Source organism: Capsicum annuum, chromosome 6 (genome assembly GCF_002878395.1).
Source record: "Capsicum annuum cultivar UCD-10X-F1 chromosome 6, UCD10Xv1.1, whole genome shotgun sequence".
Taxonomy (NCBI): domain Eukaryota; kingdom Viridiplantae; phylum Streptophyta; class Magnoliopsida; order Solanales; family Solanaceae; genus Capsicum; species Capsicum annuum.
The window spans coordinates 5,848,296-5,859,569 of record NC_061116.1 but is presented as its reverse complement, the minus strand read 5'-3'; the positions used below and the strand labels follow the sequence as shown (position 1 = coordinate 5,859,569).

The window sequence follows — 11,274 nt, the reverse complement described above, 5'->3', positions numbered from 1 at the left end:
GAAGGAGATCAAAAGGATAATTTTATTAACTCTAGCAGCAAGCTTTTAAATACACAATATACAACTAACTGGACCTAAAGTGAAGGCCACTATCTGCTCATTATCTACAGCTAACTAACTAAAGCTAATTATTCCTAAATATGCTCCAAACATCAGAGACTTAGTCAATTTGTAACAACTAGTAACAAGAGGTAAATAAAGATAGTTAATATACAGGATTTTGTATGGGCCGTTACCTGTCTGCCACTTTTCACAGTGATTGATTGTAAAATTGTGTATTTATAAAAAAAGTGTGAAACAAAGAAATCAACAAATGAAATTGTGTAGTTATCAAAGTTTCTAAGTTTTCTAACGAGGTAAGGCACAAATATACCCCTAAACTATACCTGAAGTTCCTATTACCTCTTAAACTCATTTTTTTCTAATTAGCTTAAGATTGATGTCGCGATGAAACATGATCGTATCATATACTCATTGCTACATAATATTCACAAATAGTTCTTAGTGGTTGTTCCTATTCACTTTGGTGGCACGTTGGAGGATCTATACAAGACATAGTTTGTTCAATTGGAATATTAATACTACTACTGAATGTCCGCTATGAGAGGTTGCTGATGAAATGTTGAGCATCTATTTTTTAGGTGTCCATACTCAGCGGACATATGGCGCAGGCCCCTTCTTTGGTTAAATATTAACAAACAGGCAATAGTGGTTAATACTGGTGGTAATTGACGTTGGCAATTGATTCAAATGTGTGAATTTTAATACAATTCCAAAAGAAAACTACAATTGAATTCTCCTCAGTTGAATGAAGGAGATCCAATGATCATTAGATACAGCATCCCTCAACTTTAAAATGCTTATCGATGGACGATACTTGGTGCACATAAATTCCACCACCCTGCATCACCAATAGTTGCAGTGAACGTGCATGGTCAAGGGAGAAATTAATGGTGTATGAGATTCAAAAGCCTTCTTCAATGACCTTTAGCTACCATGTTCCATCGACTACAACCAGCACGCTAAACCTACAAAAGAGGCTCGAGCAAAAAAGTGTGGAGAAAGATCAACGTAGAACTGATAACTGCAGTTCTCCTATGCAGAACAATGGATCAATACCTGGTTCTATATAAAGTTGATGTTGCTGCATCTTCATCAACGGTCCAAGTAGAATCAGTCATGCCGAACCTCCGTCCTGTATATGAAGAGTTCTCGACTGGGAAACTTTATGGTCTCATGTACGAATTACCCTAACCCTTGGAAACCTCTGAACTAGCAGTAAACATGTGCCATAACTTACTAAACAAGAAGACATCCAAAGATACTGCATAGTCTCCAGCCTTGCAGCATTGACCAACAGCCTTGTCACTGAAGGAACAGTCTCTAATCTCCAAGGAGAGGACATTGTGGAGGCCTAAATCACTATTACCCACCAAAGATACGAAGAGCATCTCTAGATTTTTAGCATGGGCCCTGATGTAATAGAACACGCGATCTTTAAGGAGGCCAGAAAGGGCCCCAAAACCAGCATCGAGCGGTCCAAGGGTTAGGTAATCAGGATATTGAGGACTGACTAAACACAAACGAAATAGGATCAAGTTAGTACGGTTCCTTGTAATAGTAACTAAGGAGGAATTTTTCATTTTGCGGCAGAAGTATAGAACTGAGTGGAGCTTAGGAAAGCACACAGAGATATGTACAAGGCCTTGCTCTGTCAAGGATACATTCGGTTCTTACGCATAAGTAAATTCCCTAAGGTCTCAAGGTCCTTACAATAGGTGGCAATATCCTCAAGACCGATTTCTTCAACATAACCACGCACCTGCAGTCACATTCAGATACAAACTAAGATTAAAATATTTTTCACCTGTAAGGACAAAAGTACTAGAAAAAGGGTAATCTACAAGGAAAAACATACTCTCTCCATTTCTATGCATGTGTGTTACCTTACTTTTTATCCCTTTAAAAAAAAGAGCATATCATTTTGTATTTAGTATGATTTTAATTCTAGCATTGTCATTTTACATTCAATGATACTCCCATGTCGGAATGTTGTGGCAGGTCTGAGACCACAAGATTCCATTTTATCACGAGCACAGTTGTTATATCTAGTCTCGAAACTATTAAGAACATATAAATCTATTGAAAAAGAAACATCAAGCTAGAACTCATAATATGTGGTACCATGGCTCAAAATCAAAGACACGAGGTTGTCGTGGACATGACATATAAGTGAAAAAATATGCTGGCACTCAGTGGCGGAGCCATACTTTTCTTTAAGGGGATTTAGAAGTAAATATATGGATTAGTTGAAGGGGGTTCAACATCTATAATACATACATAAAAATATTTTTGACCATATAAAAATAGTATAATTTTTCGACGAAGGATTTCAGATGAACCCCCTGAATTGCATGTGGCTTCGCCACTACTGACACTGTGTCCCAAAAGCATAATGCACATTTATCTAAACTCCATCAGGATTAACCTGTATGCCAGTAAAGTAGGCTCCAGTATCTATAAATGTAGAGAATGAAGATGAAGTTGTTTGATTTCATTGATATTTATGTGTATATATACAAGAGAACACAAACTAAATAAGGAAAGAATCAACTAATAAAGAATTGTGATCTTCTCCTAAGTAGAAACTGAATCACTATAAGATACTAAATCAATCATGAGATATCTTAACATGTGGTACATGCTCTATTATGCGCCCCTCAAGTTAGGTGTGACAAGACAACACCTAATTTGGGTAGCATCCACTAGAAGGCTAGCTTAGACAATGGTTTGGTGAGTGGATCTGCAACTTGATCAGTGGAGTGGATGTGTGATACTCGGACAAGGCCATTGCGAACTTTATTGTGAACAAAGTAAAGATTGAACTTGAGGTGCTTTATTTTTGTATGATGTACCAGGTTTTTAGAAATGTATGTGACCCTAAGGTTATCACAAAGCACTGTAGGTGTAGTAGAGAGTGGCACATAAAGATCCCTGAGCAAGTGAGTGGTCCAGTTTATTTTAGCTAAGGCAGAGGCAACTACCCTATACTCAGCCTCACTGGAGGATCAGGAGATGGTGGGCTGCTTATGAGAATTCCAGGAAATAGGATTCTTACCTAGAAAAACAATTTAGCAAGAGATTTAACAGCAATCATTAATATCGCCCGCCCAATCAGCATCAGCATAGGCATAAAGATCAGTGGACTGATGTGGAGAAATATGAATACCATTCTGGGATATTTCTTTGAGGTACCCAAGGATGCGTTTAACAACCTTCTAATGAACCATGGAAAGAGAATTGTTGAGCTGAATAAGCTTGTTTATTGAATATGTGATATCCGATCTGGTAAAAGAAAGGTACTGAGGTTTACCAAGTACACTCCTATACTCTTTGCCATCAGTTTTAGGGACTTTATCATCTACAAATAGTGCCTCAGATGTACTCATTAGGGACTGAACGCCTTTGTAGACTTGCATCTGCGAGTCATGCAACACCTCTTGAATATACTTAGATTGACTAAAAAATAGGCCGTTGGCATTCCTGTGTACCTCAATGCCCAAGAAATAGTGCAGTAAGCCAAGATACTTAAGAGAAAATCTTTTGGAAAGAGAAGTAATGACTTTTTGAAGGAGTGATCATTGCTGAACATGAGTATGACATCGTCCACATATATTAGTAAATAAATAGTTACGCCCAAGTTATTGTAACACCCCGTACTTTTCCTAGTTTCATTTAGTGTTGAGAACACCAAGCATTGTCTTCAAGAGAGAATGAATTTTCATACATACATAATTTTTCAAGTTTTCGACCTTCCAATGTGTATAAAATTGAATTAGCTTTCCAACAATATAATATTTTCCTAAATCCGATCACCAAGTAAGAAGTTATGGCCATTTTAAGTTCCAGTCGCAAAACATCGTTATTTCGATCACTAGCGCGTCGCGGCGAGGGTTTAAATGTCAATTGTATATTTCCAGTGGACCTCTGCAATATTGGTGCATCACGGAGAGGTCCAAATTTCCAATTGTACAAATCCAATAGCCCAAGGCAATACTGGCGTGTCGTGCCAGTGGACAAAATGGCAAACTAAAGGGCACCGCGATGGTGGCGCATCGCGGAGAGAGCCCAGTTCCCACTCTTCCCTTTTCCAGTGAGCCATCACGATTATGGCGCATCGCGGTGGACACCCATCTCAGAAAATATTATGTTTTTCCAGTCCGTTTAGTAGTTCAAAGAGGGTATTTTGCTAATTTACCCAGCCCCAATCCATCCAATACACAAGATTAATTATATTCCAAGCACTTTATGCTCATTATTCATCATTCTCTACAAAAGAAAAACTCTAGAAACCAAAAGCTCCTTCTCCAAGAAACCTAATTCCTCCATTAATTCTCCAAGGCAATTCAAGATTTAGGATTCCCAACTCAAGAACTCTAAGAATTCAACTTTAAAAGTATCAATAGAGATCCAAGATTCAGGTCTTAGCATCTAGCTCATCAATTGAGATATGTGGGGTTTTTCAACAAGTATAATCCTTTCATCCTTGTGCCTAAAAATTATTTTAATTGCAAATTTACTGAATTTTATGTGATTTCCCATGAAATTGAAGTTAGGGTTTATACCCATTATTGTTATTTACAAGCTTATGAGATTTCCAATGATTTAGAAGTTGAATTACATGATTATGTTCATATTTTCATACATATTGCAGAATTTTACAGATTTTGAATTAATTTATCAATGTTTACATTATCAAGCATGAATATTTTGATGTTATAAATGAGTTTGATGCATGGGTCACTAAGCCCTAATTAAAAATTGCTATTTCGAGCTTTGTTGTGCTATAAGCACCCTATGACTAGATTTCCTTCAGATTATTGAAAAAGATTTGACCTTTTGGTCTCAGAATAGATATGAAATCCACTTTACAATTCAGATTAAAGATTTAACTTTACACATATACAGTTGGTTTTCATTATAAACCATTAGACTATTATAAAAGTGGATTTCCATCAGAATGAGCATACAGATTTAATGGGAGTAGTATTTAGCACCGAGATGGGTACGTTACTACGATTTCATACCCCAAAACTGCATGCCAATATAGGATTTAGATTGTTCCCACTTCTACGTGGATGATAGATATGTGATCACTTAGATAGGTTATACTCCCTGGCAAGAGTATGACTCCTCTCCCCAATGTGAGGATTCCTCCTTAGGGGGACAAGAACATTGGACTCCATGAATGCTCACATGGTTTATGTCGGTTAGAAGAACCTCCCATGCAGAATGACTTTTCAGATTTCACTTATCCTATATGATTTGAGAATAAAAACAGAATACAGATTTCAAAATTAAGTGTAATGGCTCACAAGATTTACATTATATGCTTTATTATTCATGATTTATGATCTTCAGTTTTCGGATTACTCAATCCTATGTGAGTCATTTACATTTAGCATGCATGATTTTATAAATTGTGATGATGTTGTTTACTTATTGCATTCACCCCATATGCTCAATACATTCTCAAAGTACTGATCCGCATATACATTTGTGTGCTACATTGTCTCATAATGTAGGTTCAGGTGCTCAGTCTCAGCAGCATGAGTGATCTTCGAGCATCTCCTCTATATTTCTGCAGTTGGTGAGTCCTCATAATTCGGGGACTTAGCTATTCAGATTCCCAGTTTATTAGTAGATAATTTAGTATTCATTTCAGACAGTTTTAGTCAACTGGGGCTTGTCCCAGTGACTCCCTAGATTCAGTCAGTAGAGGCTTGTCGGACTACTAAATTCAATTTTAGATTTTAGTGGCAGTACTCAGATTTCTAGTATTTGCTTTATCAGACTGATGAGATTAGTATTTTCAAATATACTCAGATATTTCAAATCATTTTTTGTATTTATTATGATTTTACATTCATATCCCCTATTTTGAAATTTAGACTTAGTAGAAGGCAGCCAGGGTTAGCTCAGGACTACTTGTAGTTCGGAGCACCGTGTGGCATCCTGGAAAACCAGATTTTGGGACTTTATAGTTATGCAGAACAAATAAAGAATTATCAGATTCAGACATACAGAATCTGATTAGAGAATCAGTGAGTGAATCATAACAGGCTTTAGGAGCTTGTCGAAGTCTGTAGATAGCATTTTTGAGATGACAGATAGAGTCAGGATATTCTAAACTTTCATACCTGGGTGGTTGGGTCATATAGATATCTTCGTGAAGCTTCCCTTGAAGAAAAGCATTATTGACATCTATTTGATGTAAGGGCCAACTTTTTTGTACAGTAATGGTGAGAATGGTCCGAATTATGTTTGGTTTAACCACTGGGTTGTATGTTTTATGAAAATTAACCTCAGGCATTTGGGTGAACCCTTTTGCAACCAAATTTGCTTTATACCTATCAATGGAGTCATCAGGCTTGGTTTTGATTCAAAACAACCATTTACAGGGAACAATATTTCTGTTGTGGTCCGGTGGAACCAACTCCCAAGTTTGGTTTTTTATTAGTGCATCATACTCAACCTGCATAGCATCTCTCTAATGTGATAATTTTTGTGCTTATTTGTGGGTTACAGGTAAAATAGGTATAAGCTGGGTTATTTGGGCAGTATAGTCAACAATTTTTTGTTGCTTGACAATGTTATTTTGCGACCTTGTTTACTCTATTTATGGAACTTCAACTATGGGTGCAGTAGGTGGAGGCGAGTCAAGAGAGCAACTGCTCACACCTCTGTTGGCATGGAGGGATCATGATGACTTTGGACGACGCTGATTAACATAAGTAACTGGTGCTCAGCGATGTAGAGAGCGAGGATGCACATAGAGGGCAGAGGGTTGGCTTTGAAATATGATGTGGGATGGGAAGTAGTTTGAGGATTACCTGATTCTAGAGTGGTGAAATGATCTGACTTTGTGTTATTTCCCTGTGCGATGCGAACTAATCAGGTATGTTGGTGTGCACCTGGCCTAAACGGAATGGTGGGAGGAAGCGAGGTGAGATCTAGATTAATAGTGGTGGAACTAATTTCCATATCTTTATTTTTATGTTGTAAAGTGTTTACCCAATTTAAATTTGTAAATTTTTGTTTAAAGTGAGAATAAATATTATCAAATGGAAAATTTTCTTCTAAAAACTTTACATCCCGTGAGAGAAAAATTTTAGAGCTGGTGGGATCAAAACACTGATAGCAATGATAAGTGACGGAGAAACCGAGATAAACACAAGGTTTGGAATATGGTTCTAATATATTTTGGGTGTATGGTCGTAACCATGGGTATCATAGAAATCCAAATGTGTGGAGAGATTCATAAGTAGGTGTTTCGTTGAAAAGAACTTCAAATGAGGACTTGTTATCAAGAGTAGAAGTGGGCAGGCAATTAATGAGAAAGGTATCATGATGGCAAGCAAATTTCCAAAAATTAAAGGGCAAACTTGTTTGATGAAGCAACGTTTTGACAGTCTCAATAAGGTGTTAATGACATCTTTCATCTAGGGCTACCCTTTGAGGAGTGTGTTGTGGGGGAGACAAGGTGTTGTATGCCATTAGAATTAAGGTATGGTTCCATGACTTTATATTCTCCGCCTCCATCAGTGTAAAGTGTGAGCATTTTGTGACCAAAATATTTTTCAAGCACAAGATGTAAGCTTTGAAAGTGTTTTTACACTTAATGTTTGTTTTTTATTGTGTACAACCAAATGTATTTGGTATAATGATCAACAAATAGACAATAGTAGAATTTTTTATCAATAGACAGAACAGGGGGTGAACCCCATGTTAAATATTGATTCAAAGGTCGTTAGTGCTTCCTAGGTAGTTGGCATTGTAACAGGTTTGTTAGGAATCCTAGTTTAGTTAAAGCAAATCTCTGTTAGTTGCTAAGATTTAGGTTAGTGGATAATTAGTGTCGAGTAAGTGGGCATGTTTATCAGTAAGTGGTTAGGTTTATTTTTATTCCTATTTATAGAGTCCTATGTAACTTGGTTTAATGGTATAAATGAAAATACATGAAGTTCTCTGCAACTATATTCTTCTTCTTACACATTGCTCCTCTTTTCTTCAACTCCCCAATAGTTTTTAGTATTAAAACGGCAAGAGAGTATCTTTTTCTAAATTTTTTCTCTCTATCCAGGTTAGGTCAAACTGGGAAATAAGGCAATTGCAAGAATAAAATCAAAATTGAAGGTAAAGAATGGCTACCAATGTAGCATCTTCCATATCTCAGCAACTAATTCCCATTATTAATGGAGATAAATATGAATTCTGGAGCATAAAGTTGAAGACATTGTTCAAGTCTCAAGAATTGTGGGATTTGGTGGAGAATGGCTATGCTGAGGAAGATGAAGCACAAAGGTTGTGGGAGAACAAAAAGAAGGACTCTAAGGCGTTGTTCTACATCCAGCAAGCTATGCACGACTCGGTTTTTTCCAGAATTACTGTTCCAGAAACCTCAAAGCAGGCATGGCATATTATGAAGAAAGAATTCCATGGCTCGACAAAGGTAATGATTGTCAAACTCCAGTCACTCCGACATGATTTCAAAAATTCATTCATGAAAAGTAGTGAATCTGTACAAGACTACTTATCTAGAGTCGGTACAATTGTTAATCATATGAAGGCATATAGTGACAAAATTACTAATGAAACTGTAGTTTCTAAAGTTCTAAGAAGTCTTAATTAAAGATTTGATCATGTCGTAGCTGCCATTGAGGAATCCCATAATTTATCTGATTATGGTTTTGATGAATTGATGAGTTCCTTACAAGCTCATGAGGATAGACTGAATGCCTCTCAAGAAAAGAGTGAAGAGAAGGCATTTCAGATCAAGGGAGAGTCTTTTTTCAAAGGTAAATCAGAAGTCTCAAATGCCAGAAGATGCATAGGCAGAGTTAGTTTTCGTGGTCGAGGTCATGGCAGAGGACGAACTCAATTTAGTGTTGATCACCGGCAGTTCAAGAGAAATATTCAGTACCGCTATTGCAGAAAAATGGGGCACAAGGAAGTTGATTGTTGGACTAAATAGAAGGATGAACAACAACATGCAAATTTTACTGAGAAACAACAAGGGGAGGGTAATCTGTTCATGGCTCACTCCTCAGTAGATGCTGGTTTGGATGAAGTTTAGATCATTGATAGTGGTTGCTCCAACCACATGTCTGGCAGAAGGTCATTTTTCAAAGAACTTGATGAATAGGAGAAGTCATAAGTTTGGCTTGGGTATGGCAAGGCAATGAAAGTCGAAGGGAAGGTATAATAATTGCTCTAAAAACTTCTCATGGTAATGTAAAATTTCTCCATGATGTGCAGTATGTTCCTTGTCTCGCCCATAACTTTTTGAGTGTTGGCCAACTGATAACTTGTGGATACTCTATTCTGTTTGATTACAATTCTTGTAGCATTCAAGACAAAAAAAAAACAGGATACAAAATTGTTGACATTCAAATGACTCAAAATAGAATGTTTCCTCTTGAAGTTTCTGATGTTAAAACTTTTGCATTAGTTACCAAAGATAGTACCGAAGATAATTTATGGAATTTGCAGTATGGTCATTTGAATGTAAAGGGGTTGCAATTATTAGGTCGTAGAAACATGGTTCTAGGTTTGCCTAGAACTGATGCTCTTGAATTCTGTGAAGGATGCATGTATGGGAAACAAAATAGAAATTCATTTCCCATAGGCAAGTCTTGGAGAGCTTCTGGTTGTCTTGAACTGGTGCATACTGATCTATGTGGTCCTATGAGTGTTGAGTCCTTAGGTGGAAGTCGATATTTCCTACTTTTTACGAATGATTATAGTCGAATAAGTTGGGTGTATTTCTTGAAATTCAAATCTGAAACATTTGAGAATTTCAAGAAATATAAGCTTTTTGCTAGAAACAAAGTGGTTGTAGAATCAAGACTCTTCGAACAGATAGAGGTGGTGAATTTATGTCAAATGAATTCAAAACTTTGTGAGAAATATTGTAACACCCCGCATTTCGGGCTAGAACGAAAACCGTCGTTTCTATGCGTAGATGATCCAAAAGCCATAAATCTTATACAAATTTGGGATGTTAATCAATTATGTAGTGTGAGAACCTATTTTAGCATGAATTGAGATCATAGAGGTCCCCAAACTCAAGGACGAGTTGAAAGCTTTCCTATCGTTCGAGTTTGAGTGAGCGTTGAAACTTGGGTCAACTTCAATTGACCATAACTCTTTGTATATAATGAATTAGAGGACCTACTTATATCAAATGAAAGCTCTTCAGATTAGCTTTCCAACAATAATAATTTCGCAAAAATCCGATACCCGAGCGAAAAGTTATGGCCATTTTTGTGATTGAGACAGTAGCATCGCGAGATTAGCATGCGACGCACGTACCCAATTTCTAGGTGTTGTTTTAGCGTTTTTAAGGGCACAAGTGGTATTTTCCACCCCCTATTCAGCCATAACATTGGATTAAATCCTCCAAACACCAAAATAACATTATTTTCTCTCAAAATCACCAAGAACACTCCTTAGGGTTTCAACCCAAAGATCAATATATCTCAATATTTAACCGTGGGTTTTCCTTAATTCTTCAAGATTCAAAATCGGCATTACGAGGGCTACAAGAAGCACCCATCAATCGTACGTATAGCATGCCAAAAGCTAGAGTTCATTCAAAAGCTTCTAATTTAAGGTACGTGGGGTTTTCCTAAAATCTCATGGGCATAGAAATCATCTTTTAATTATGCAAAGGGTTTAGAAATCATGATTTTAAGAAAATGGTTTTGGATTTATGATTATAAACATGTTTTAGAAGCCTGGATGATATTGTTTGGTCTTTACTCGTTCCCCCAAATTGATTTGAAATGATATATATATTGTAAGCATGTGTTTTAAGGTTGATGATTGAATTTTCATTTACTTATGATATACTATGAAATCGTTTGAATGCATCTTGAAAAGCATGTTATGAAATGTCTTGAATAATATTATATTTGGATTATGATTTTGATTTCAAAAGAGAGAGGGTTGTTTATGTTGATGAATGTTGAACATAATCATATAATGAGAAGGGTTGCATGGTTTGTTAAAGACTACATGACCACCACTTGTTTATTGAAAGGATGGGAATTTTGCATAGTTTTGACTTATGTTTTCGGAACATGAATTTCCTTTGTTAAATTGCATGTTTGGGTGGTCTAAACTATTTTTTAATAAAAGAATCATGCATGATGAATTATGTCTTAGAGATAGGACTTGAAATTCTTGGTGTGATGACACCAATCCAGATAA

The 11,274-nt window shown here is 36.6% G+C and overlaps 1 pseudogene; it reads right to left on the bottom strand.

The window, feature by feature from the left end:
* Positions 1 to 882: 882 nt before the first annotated feature.
* LOC124899434 lies at positions 883 to 3,652 on the bottom strand (annotated as a pseudogene).
* Positions 3,653 to 11,274: the final 7,622 nt, after the last annotated feature.